The sequence below is a fragment of the Chlorocebus sabaeus genome, chromosome 24 (genome assembly GCF_047675955.1).
Source record: "Chlorocebus sabaeus isolate Y175 chromosome 24, mChlSab1.0.hap1, whole genome shotgun sequence".
Lineage (NCBI taxonomy): Eukaryota > Metazoa > Chordata > Mammalia > Primates > Cercopithecidae > Chlorocebus > Chlorocebus sabaeus.
In genome coordinates this window covers 26,544,302-26,554,299 of record NC_132927.1, presented here as the reverse complement: position 1 = coordinate 26,554,299, position 9,998 = coordinate 26,544,302, and the positions used below count along the sequence as shown (strand labels likewise).

Genomic DNA, 9,998 nt, shown 5'->3' with positions numbered 1-9,998 from the left:
TTATTCTTTGGGCCACTCTTTAAATCTGACAGTTCTCCGGGACTGGACTATGAGATTCCTAACTTTTATTTTATTTATTTTTTATTTTTGGAGTCTATAAATGTATTGAGTAAAAACAAAATCAACGTCAGATACATTATATTTGATTGGGTTCAAATTTGGCTGATGTCCAAATGCAGCAGAGAAGAACAGACGGGAGAAAAGGACATGGTGTTGCTGGCAAGGGGACACTGAACAGAACAGTCTTCCTTTCATTATAAAAGCGGGCATCACACAGCCGGTGTGAGTCAATTAACCAAGGTCGGGGATTCAATGTTTTACGAGCAGGGGGAAAACCAAAGTAAGCAGAGAATTTTCAAGAGAGGAGAGGGCCCAGAACACTGAGAGAAAAGGCTGCAGCAGTGGCCAGCTGGAGAACAGCGGTTGGATCTGCTGGGTCACTTGGGGAACAGGGTGACCACTTCGTAGCCCTCGGGTGGTGTGACTCGCTCCCAGGCATGCTTCTCACAGTGGATTTGATCCTCCACAAAGAAATGGCCCTTCTGTTTCAGGCTGGTGCCACAGTCAGTGCACACGTAACACTCAGGGTGGCGGTGATGGTCCCGCAGCTTCACACCGACAATTCCAGGGCCACATTTGTCACACATAGGCAACTTCTGAGCATTTCCAATCAACGCAGCCACTTTAGTGATGGGAGCTTTAACACTTCCGAATCCTGAGGGCTTGTTGGGATCCCTTTTTCTTCAGACTCCAGGATTTCCTGCAAAACTAGGAAAAACATGGACTGTTTTGGGAGCTCATTCAACTCCTGTTTCTCCTGATGCATCTTGTAAACTTTAGCTTCTGTGTCGATGACACGGCTGCTTGGAGGCTGAGCATGGTCTAAGGGTCTGCTGTTCGCCTCCACCCCGCTGGCAGCAGTCTTTGACTCCAGGGCGTTGTTGAAGTTGGAGATATTTTCAGAAGAGTAGAGGCCAGCTGGGTTGCTGTACTGGTTTGTGATGACCCTGGCGGCAGAGCTGCAGGCAGGCGAGGTGGTAAAGGGCATGGAACTTCGGTTGTGGGCGCTTCGTATGTGCAGTACCTCCCGGGGTTCAGAAGCTAAATTCATCTTGTATGGATGACACTTCCCTTCCTCCGTCACCAGAGGAGATCAGACTTTATGTTTGGATCTGGCTACAGTGAAAGTCATGTTGTCTGTGCAGCCTTTGATTCTGTTCTGAGCTTCCAAGTGCATCATATTGCGAGAATTTTCCCCATCAATGGTTGTGATTACATCTCTGATACATAAATTAGCTAGAGCGGCCTTGCTTCCAGGAGTGACCCGGGAAATGGCGAGAGGCTGCTCGAAGTCCTTGCCGCCCACAAGGCAGAAGCCCCTCGGCCCGGGCCCTGGAGGACGATCTGCTGGGTGGCCATGGAGCGGCTGTGGTGGGCGACGACCCGCAGGGACAGACAGGCAGGACGTGGCATGGTGTGCAGGGCTCCCCCGGCAGCTCGAGATTCCTAACTTTTAAATGTTACAAGCTGAAGGGGTGCCTGCCCCTCCACACCTGTGGGCGTTTCTCGTTAGGTGGAACAAGAGACTTGAGAAAAGAAATGAGACACAGAGACAAAACATAGAGAAAGAAAAAGTGGGCCCAGGGGACCGGTGCTCAGCATACAGAGGACCCACGCTGGCACCCGGTATCTGAGTTCCCTCAGTATTTATTGATCATTATCTTTACCATCTTAGAAAAAGGGAAGTAGCAGGATAATAGGATCATCATAGGGAGAAGGTCAGCAGTAAGACATGTGAATGAAGATCTCTGTGACATAAGTTTAAGGAAAAGTGCTGTGCTTTGATATGCGTATGTAAACATCTTCATAAACCTTTTTAGTGCATAAAGAGCAGCGTTGCACTAGCAAGTCCCACCTTTCGCCCTAAGGCGGTTTTCTCCTTTCTCAGTAAACAGAACATACAATCGGGTTTTACACCGAGATGCTCCATTGCCCAGGGACGGGCAGGAGACAGATGCTTTTCTCTATCTCAACTGCCAAGAGGCCTTCTTTCCTCTTGTACTAGTCCTCCTGAGCACAGACCCTTCACGGGTGTCAGGCTGGGGGACGATCAGGTTTTTCCCTTCCCACGAGGCCATATTTCAGACTATCACATGGGGAGAAACCTTGGACAATACCTAGCTTTCCGAGGCAGAGGTCCCTGCGATCTTTGGCAGTGTACGTGTCCATGGGTACTTGAGATTAAGAGAATGGTGATGACTTTTCACAAGCATACTGCCTTCAGGCACTTGTTTAACAAAGCACACCCTGCACAGCCCAAAATCCTTTAAACCTCGAGTCACCACAGCACATGTCTCTTGCAAGGACAAGGTTGGGGGTTAGGGTCACAGATTAACAGCATCTCAAATACAGAACAAAATGGAGTCTCTTATGTTTACTTCTTTCTATATAGACACAGTAACAGTCTGATCTCTTTCTTTTCCCCACAACAAGCACTGTGATTTTGATGCCCAGTGTCAGTTTGGAGGAATGGGTATTTGATGAGTCAGTGTCAGTCTAGGAAGGCTTCTTGGAAGAGGCGACTATTGAGCCAAGTTATAAGGCTGTGATTCTTCTTCTCTTATGTGCATAGGAATTACCAAGGCTCTGATTCAGTAGGGCTGGGGTGGGGCCTGCAATTCTGAATTTCTGACAAGATCCTAGGTGATGCTGATGCTTTGAGTAGCAACATTCCAAAGGATTATTGAGTTACCGGAATGAAAAGGGGGCTCGGTCTTTCGAAGAAGACATTCTTGGCACCAGGCAAAATAGAGCAAAGGGGGAAGGTAAGCAGTACCATGAAGAGCAGGGTGTGTGAGGAGGGAGTGGATGAGACAGACCTCGCTTGGGGGGGTCCCTGGCCTGAGAAGGGCCTGGTGGAGTGAATGATGGAGTCTGGAGTCGCCTGTGCATGACAGTGTTTCTCAAGGTGGAGCCCAGCTCTATCAGAAGCCCTTGGGCACTGGTTGAGAATGGGCATCACTCCACCCACAGAACTTTGGATTTTTGGAGGTCTGGAGATGGCTCAGGAATCTGCATTTTTAAGAGGCTTTCAAGGCAATTCAGATGCAAACTAAAGTTTGATAACCTGCTTTGGGCAATTAAAGGTTTTCTGAGAGAGCAAGGACAAGATTAGATTTGCATTTTGAAGAGAGATGCTCTGGGTACCTGAGGAAGATGAGGCTGGGAACAGGGAGGCTGGGGAAGGGCTAAGGTGGTTATGCAGGCCAGAGAAGCTGAGGGCTTGCAACAGGATCCTGGCAATGGCAATGGAGAGGATGAACTCAAGTGACATCCATCAGTCATTCCCAGTGGGCTGCCACTCATGAGTATATGGGGGCAAGAGAAACAATGAGTTCAATTTTGCCAAGTTTGGAGGATATCTAGGTACAGAAGTCCATCAGGCAATTGAATATGAGAGTCTGAAGTTCAGAAACGAGGACCAGGTTTGGATATAGATTTTAGAGTCAGTCACTTGTAGTGGATTTACCTTTAAGCACTATGGTGAACTTTATGTTGGCTGCAGTAGGCTTTTCAGATCTTCCCAGAGACTATGGGTGGGAGCAAGGGGAGAACGGTGGTCTGAGTACTAATTCTGCCAAGAACCAATATCATTACTAGTGGTGATGCTGATCATTGCGTGCGGGGACCAGACCTTTCCTGGAGCATGTCCAGATCTTGTGTCAGTTCTCCTATTGAAGACTTGCAGGCTTCTTAAGTAATGAGTCCAGCCTCCCAGAATCAGCCGGGGAGAATGGAGGACCTTGTTATGGGGATCTATCAAATCTTTCTGCTGTGCTTTGACCTTGTAAGACACATTTTCACACTCCAAGGGTAAATTGTGCTGAACATGATAGCATCAGCTTATGGAGCCCTGTGCCGGGTTCTAGGGATGGTCTCTGCCCTTAAGAAACCCCAACCAATTGGAAGAGACAGACAAGGAGTTGGACATTCATGCTGTTATGTGTCCAGTGCATAGAAATCTAAATAAAACTGGGGTTTCAGGGAAGGCTTAGTGGAAGAGGTGACACCTGTTAGATTTTGAGGGAGGAACAGAAGTTGGGTAGACAAAGTAATGGAGGTGAGGGAGAAGAAATATTTTAGGCAGAGGAGACAGCACATGCCAGGCACAGGGTCATGAACCAGGACATGGTCAGGGAACAGTGAAGACTTAGATCTGGCTGGAGCAAAGGCCTATGTGGGACAGAGATGGGAAACCAGTCTAAGCGGGAAGGAGCAGAGCCTACCATGAAGGGTCTCATTGTGTGCAACGATATGGAATTTAAAGTAATCTTTAAAACTCTAAGGAGGTCCAGGCACCATGCCTCACACCTGTAATCCCAGCACTTTGAGAGGCCAAGGTGGGAGGATCACTTGAGCCCAGGAGTTCGAGACCAGCCTAGGCAACATAGTGAGACTCCATCTCTACAAAAGTTATTCTCTTTTTTTTCTTTTCTTTTCTTTTCTTTCTTTTTTTTTTTTTTAATTAGCTGGGCATGGTAGTATTGCTTGTAGTCCCAACTACTCCGAAGGCCAGGTAAGAGGATTGCTTGAAGTCTAGGAGTTCGAGTTTATACTAAGCTATGATTGCACCACTGCACTCCAGCCTGGACAACAGAATGAGACCCTGTCTCAACAAAACAAAACAAAAAACAAAACAAAACAAAACAGAAAACCCCCACAAAACTCTAAGAAGGGACACTAACTGACAGCTAGGTGTGGGTGAGGATCAACCAGGTTTCTGCAGTGATCACTTGGGCATGAAGAGGAATTGAACCAAGACAGTACAGGTGGTCCAGCCACCAAACTTATCTCTATTTTGTCTCCTCCCCACAGCCAGCAGCCAGAACAAGCCACCATCTCCCCTGGGGTCTCACAGTAGCCTCCTGACTGGTCCTGCTGCTTCCACACTTACACTTCCTGTTCTCTGCAAGGCAGCTGGAGTGACTTTTCACTATGTAAGTCATATTATATCCCCTCTCTGCTGCAAACCTTTCAATCAGTTTCCATGAATGGTTCTGGGAATAAAGTCCAGCTTCCTTCCCCTGATTCACTTGATCTGGCCCTTCCCACTTGTCTGACCTGTTTTCTAGCCCATGCTCCCTGTCCTTGTCTATACTCCTAATGTGTGGTCTTTCTATTCCTTAAACATGCCTGGCTCAGTCCCATGTTAGAGCATTTCTGCTGGCTCTGCCTCCTGCCTGGACCTTCACACAGCTGGAAATTCTTGCTTTTCAAGTTTTAATTTATTTTTATTTTTATTTTTTGAGACAGAGTTTCATTCTTGTCACCCAGGCTGGAGCGCAATGGTGTGATCTTGGCTCACTGCAACCTCTGCTTCCAGGATTCAAGCAATTCTCCCACCTCAGCCTCCTGAGTAGCTGGGATTACAGGTGCCTAGCACTGTGTCCAGCTAATTTTTGTATTTTTAATAGAGATGGGGTTTCACCATGTTGGCCAGGCTGGTCTCGAACTCCTGACCTCAGATGATCCACCCACTGTGGCCTTCCAAAGTGATGGGATTACAGGCGTGAGCCACCACGCCTGACCACAAGTTGTAATTTAAACATCACTTCCTCATAGAGACTTTCCCCGACAACCCCCTCAATCTCCAGGAGCTCCTCAGTCATTCACCATCAAAACACCCTATTTCGATTCTCTGAACAGCTCTTATTACTATCTGGTATTTTCCTGTTTGTTTTATATATTTATTTTCTCTCTCCTCTGTAGTAGACAGTGTCCAAAAATGGCCACCATCAAATCTTTCTCCCATTGTATACACATGCTGCTCCACTGTTCAAGAGGTCAAGTTTATTTCTCCTTCCATTGAATCTGGACTTGCCTCATGATTTCTTATCACTTGCTTTGACTGACGGAACAAGGCAGAGAGGATGCTATGCCAGTTCTGGGCCTAACTTTCAAAAGGCTTGTCAACATCTGCTTTTACTCTTGGAGACCAGCTACCATGTAGCAAGTCTGACTACCTTGAGACCACCATGCTGTAAGGAAGCCCAAGCTCTCCACATGGAGACAGGCCATGTGGAGGAGCAAAAAATGCTGATGTTTGACAGTATGAATGCTGGAAACCAAGGAATTGAAATGAGAATGTGGGATATTGGAGTTTGTGTGTTTTCAATAAGTTTAGGGCTATGGAAGTTTACCATTTCAGTTCTGAGTTTTGAGAATGTACAGGATCTAGAGATGGCTGAGGTGGAGAGGAGACAATGGATGGTCACCAAAGTTAAGGAGGTGAACAAATTTGAGGCCAGGATACTGGCTGATTCACACACGAAAATTCAGCTTTTCCGGGGCGATGGCTGGTCTAGCAGTGGGGAGAGGCACTGGAAGATTCCGCTTGGGAACTGTGAGAGCCACACAGGGGCAGGTGGTTTCCTTGGAAAGATCTAGTTTTGATGGAGGCAAACAGATTTCAGTGAAGAGTCTGCAGCCATAGAATGGAGAGACTGTTCACAACTGAACAGGGGTCTCAAGGGCAAGAGAGGGCAACCCAGAGAAACGGGTTGTCAGGAAAGACCTCAGCGGAAGACAAGTGAGGTGTGGGCGTGGCACCTCACTGGGGCTGAGAGTCGAGCAGAGTGCAGATTCAGTTTCACTGGGGGCAGAAGTGAAGGATGATTCCAATGAGATCACTGGGGAAGTTAACTGGCCTCAAGATTTTGGCTGACCTGGAGAGATAAAAATCTGGTTTTCCTGCCAACACATTCAGAAGAGGGAGAGTGTTTTCTGTTGGCAGGAGAATCAGCAATCAGAGACCTTTGCTCAGGATTCCAAATGAAACTCTGGTGACAAGATGCAGGGCAGGGTATGGGTAGGCCCTCATCAGTAAACACCCTGCTGGCCTCGGGACCTTGACTCTGAGCAGAGGGGAGGAGCAGGCAGCTGAGCCATGTGGTGGACGAGAACCAGGCTTGCCTGCACTGCTCTACTCTGCAAAGCTTTGAAATTCTTAATCATTTCCTATCTAATGTAACGTTTAAGAATTAATTGTATTAATTTTGGATAATTTGACATTGTAAATAATTTTTGAACAAGGGTCCTACATTTTCATTTTTCAGTGGGTTCTGCAATGTATGTAGCTGATCTTGCCACTATACTACTGTGTGCATGGGAAGGTTTCAAGAAACCCACCAAACACAGTGCCCGTAGAGACAAAGACACACAGGACACATCCGAACAAAAGTAGGTAGTCTGTGCTGGCTGAAACCCATCAGGAAACAGGGGAAAGTTCATTCGTTCACTCACTCACTGAAAACTTCGTTAAGAGGGAGGAGGGGAGGTCCTGCTAGTGCCAGGAGCAGGGAGGGAGAAATAAACGACAGTCATGGTCCTCAAGAAGCTCCTACTCCGTGGAGTAAGAGAAATGTACACAGGAACAATGCAGCAGAATAAGGACCGGGATGAAAAGAAACACCTTCCTTCCCTTTCTTCATTTTAGGGGTACATGGTTTGTCGAAAAGACATCCAGTTAAATTAAGGTAGTTCTGTCCTACTACACGGAAAACTTATACACGGTTTCTGTGAATATATGGTTTCCTCCCAGAACACCAAAGAACCTTCCTCAACAGGAAACCTCAGTGGCTTGTTCCCTCTGTGTGAGGATGTGTTGAAAAGAGCAAGGAGTCGATGTGGCAGGAAAAAAAAAAAAAATGGAGTTACTACTGAATGTTGGCATGATCCTGTGGTTGGAAGGTCAAAACAGAAACTGGCAGCACGACTTTTTATTAAAAGTCCACTTGGAGAGCTCACATGAGATTCTTTGATCTTATAGGTCAGGGCACTGAGCTTTAGGGCTCCTGAGTTTATTTGGTAGTGAGGCTGCTGGGTTTCTGAATAAAGACCTGTGGTTAGAGTGTGATTTCCTGCCCTGCTTTCTGCATTTCAGGCGTGGTCTGCCTCACTCAGCCAGTCTCCAGGGAGAGAGGAACTGTGGCTGCAGTTTCCCGAATTATCCAAATTAGGACTCAAAAGAAGAGAGTTCTGAGGCCCAGCAACTCTGAGAAAATCCTGAAAAACCTTGTGATAAAAAGGTACATCTTTCCTTAAAGCCAGCGCACTATGTCAGTAGAACTGAGCCCTGAAGCTAAGTGAATGAAGGGCTTGAGAGTTGCTCTCAGTGGTGAAAATAAAATAGGTATTTAACCTTATGAATGGTGGCATTTTAGCCCAGAAGAGTGGAAGGGACCTGTGTTTTCTTTGCACCCATTACACTTAATACTTAGAGAGAGTAAGGCCAGCCCTAAAGTTCAAAGGAGACCCATCCATTTCCAAAAGGCTACTTAAAAAAAAAATTTTTTTTTTTGAGACGGAGTCTCGCTCTGTCGCCCAGGCTGGAGTACAATGGTGCGATCTCAGCTCACTGCAACCTCCACCTCTCGGGTTCAAGTGATTCTTCTGACTCAGCCTCCTGAGTAGCTGGGACTACAGGCGTGTGCCACCACACCCGGCTAATTTTTTTTGTATTTTTAGTAGAGACGGGGTTTCACCATATTGGCCAGACTGGTCTCGAACTCCTTACCTTGTGATCCACCCGCCTTGGCCTCCCAAAGTGCTGGGATTACAGGTGTGAGCCACCACGCCCGGCCAAAAAATTTTTTTAACTGAAAAAAAGATATGCTAATTGTAGAAAAAGCATAAAACTGCAAGAAAGAGATAATTTTTAAAAGCCATCTTTACTCCTACTACCAGAAATAATCACTGTTTTTTGGTATATTTCCGAATTTTCTTCTTTGCATGCGTATACATATATAAATAGTTATGGGATCATACCATCCGTGTTGCTTTGTTACTCTGTTTCATGTAATACTAAATCGTGAAATTGTTTCATGTCAATAAATACACTTAAATGATATTAAGTGCCTAAATATTCCTTTGCAGAGTTGTATTATTATTTATTTAATGAATTGCCTATTATTGGAGATTAATGTTGTTTATAATTTTTTCTTAATTTTATTAGAGATTGGGTCTTGCTATGTTGACCAGGCTGTTCTCAAACTCCTGGCCTCAAGCAATCCTCTTATCTCTGCCTCCCAAAGTACTGGGATTACAGGTGTGAGCTACCACGTCCAGTCTGTTTATAATTTTCGGTGATTATTCTTAATTATTTCCTTAGTATATGTTCCAAAGAATTTAATTGCTAGGTCAAAGCTTATGACCTTTTAAAGGATTGGGATAGTGTATCGGTCAGACAGGCTAAATGTTGTAACAGACATAGCCAAAATCTCAGTGGCTTAACACAATAAAGATGTATTTCTCTTTTATGTGACAGTTTAACACAAGTCATTGGTTGGGAGTAGAAGGCACTCTGCATGGTCGTCTGGAACCAGGGTTTGCCCACCTGATGGGTCTCCATTTGCCCCGGCCTTGGACTTCTCCACTGGATGCTCTGATTTCACTTGATAGGTAAAGGGAGAGAGAGAGAGCATGGAGAATTGCACAGGTAGTTTCAGGGTCAGGCCTGGTGGTGACTCACATCACTTCCTCTGCCCACCTTCCAATTGTCCAGAACTCAGTCACATGACTGCTCCTAACTGCAAGGAAGGCTGGGAAGTATAGTCTTCCTGAGTGTCCAGGAGGAAAACAAGAGTGTAAGGGACCCAGAACAAGCATTGTCTCTGCCTCAAACACAACCAACTTACCAATCAGCAATGTTTTTCCAGTTATGTATGTATATATGGATGTATGTATGTATGTATGTATGTATGTATTTATTTAGAGACAGAGTCTCATTCTGTTGCCCAGAGTGGAGTGCAGTGGTATAATCTCGGCTCACTGCAATCTCTGCCTCCCGGGTTCAAGTGATTCTCTAGTCTAAGCCTCCCGAGTAGCTGGGATTACAGGTGCACGCCACCACACTCAGCTAATTTTTGTATTTTTAGTAGAGACGGGGTTTCACCATATTAGCCAAGCTGGTCTCGAACTTCTGGCCTCAGTTGATTCCC

The 9,998-nt window shown here is 46.0% G+C and overlaps 1 pseudogene; it reads right to left on the bottom strand.

The window, feature by feature from the left end:
• Positions 1 to 437: 437 nt before the first annotated feature.
• On the bottom strand, positions 438 to 1,419 carry LOC103229895 (PDZ and LIM domain protein 1 pseudogene; annotated as a pseudogene).
• Between the last annotated feature and the right edge of the window lie 8,579 nt (positions 1,420 to 9,998).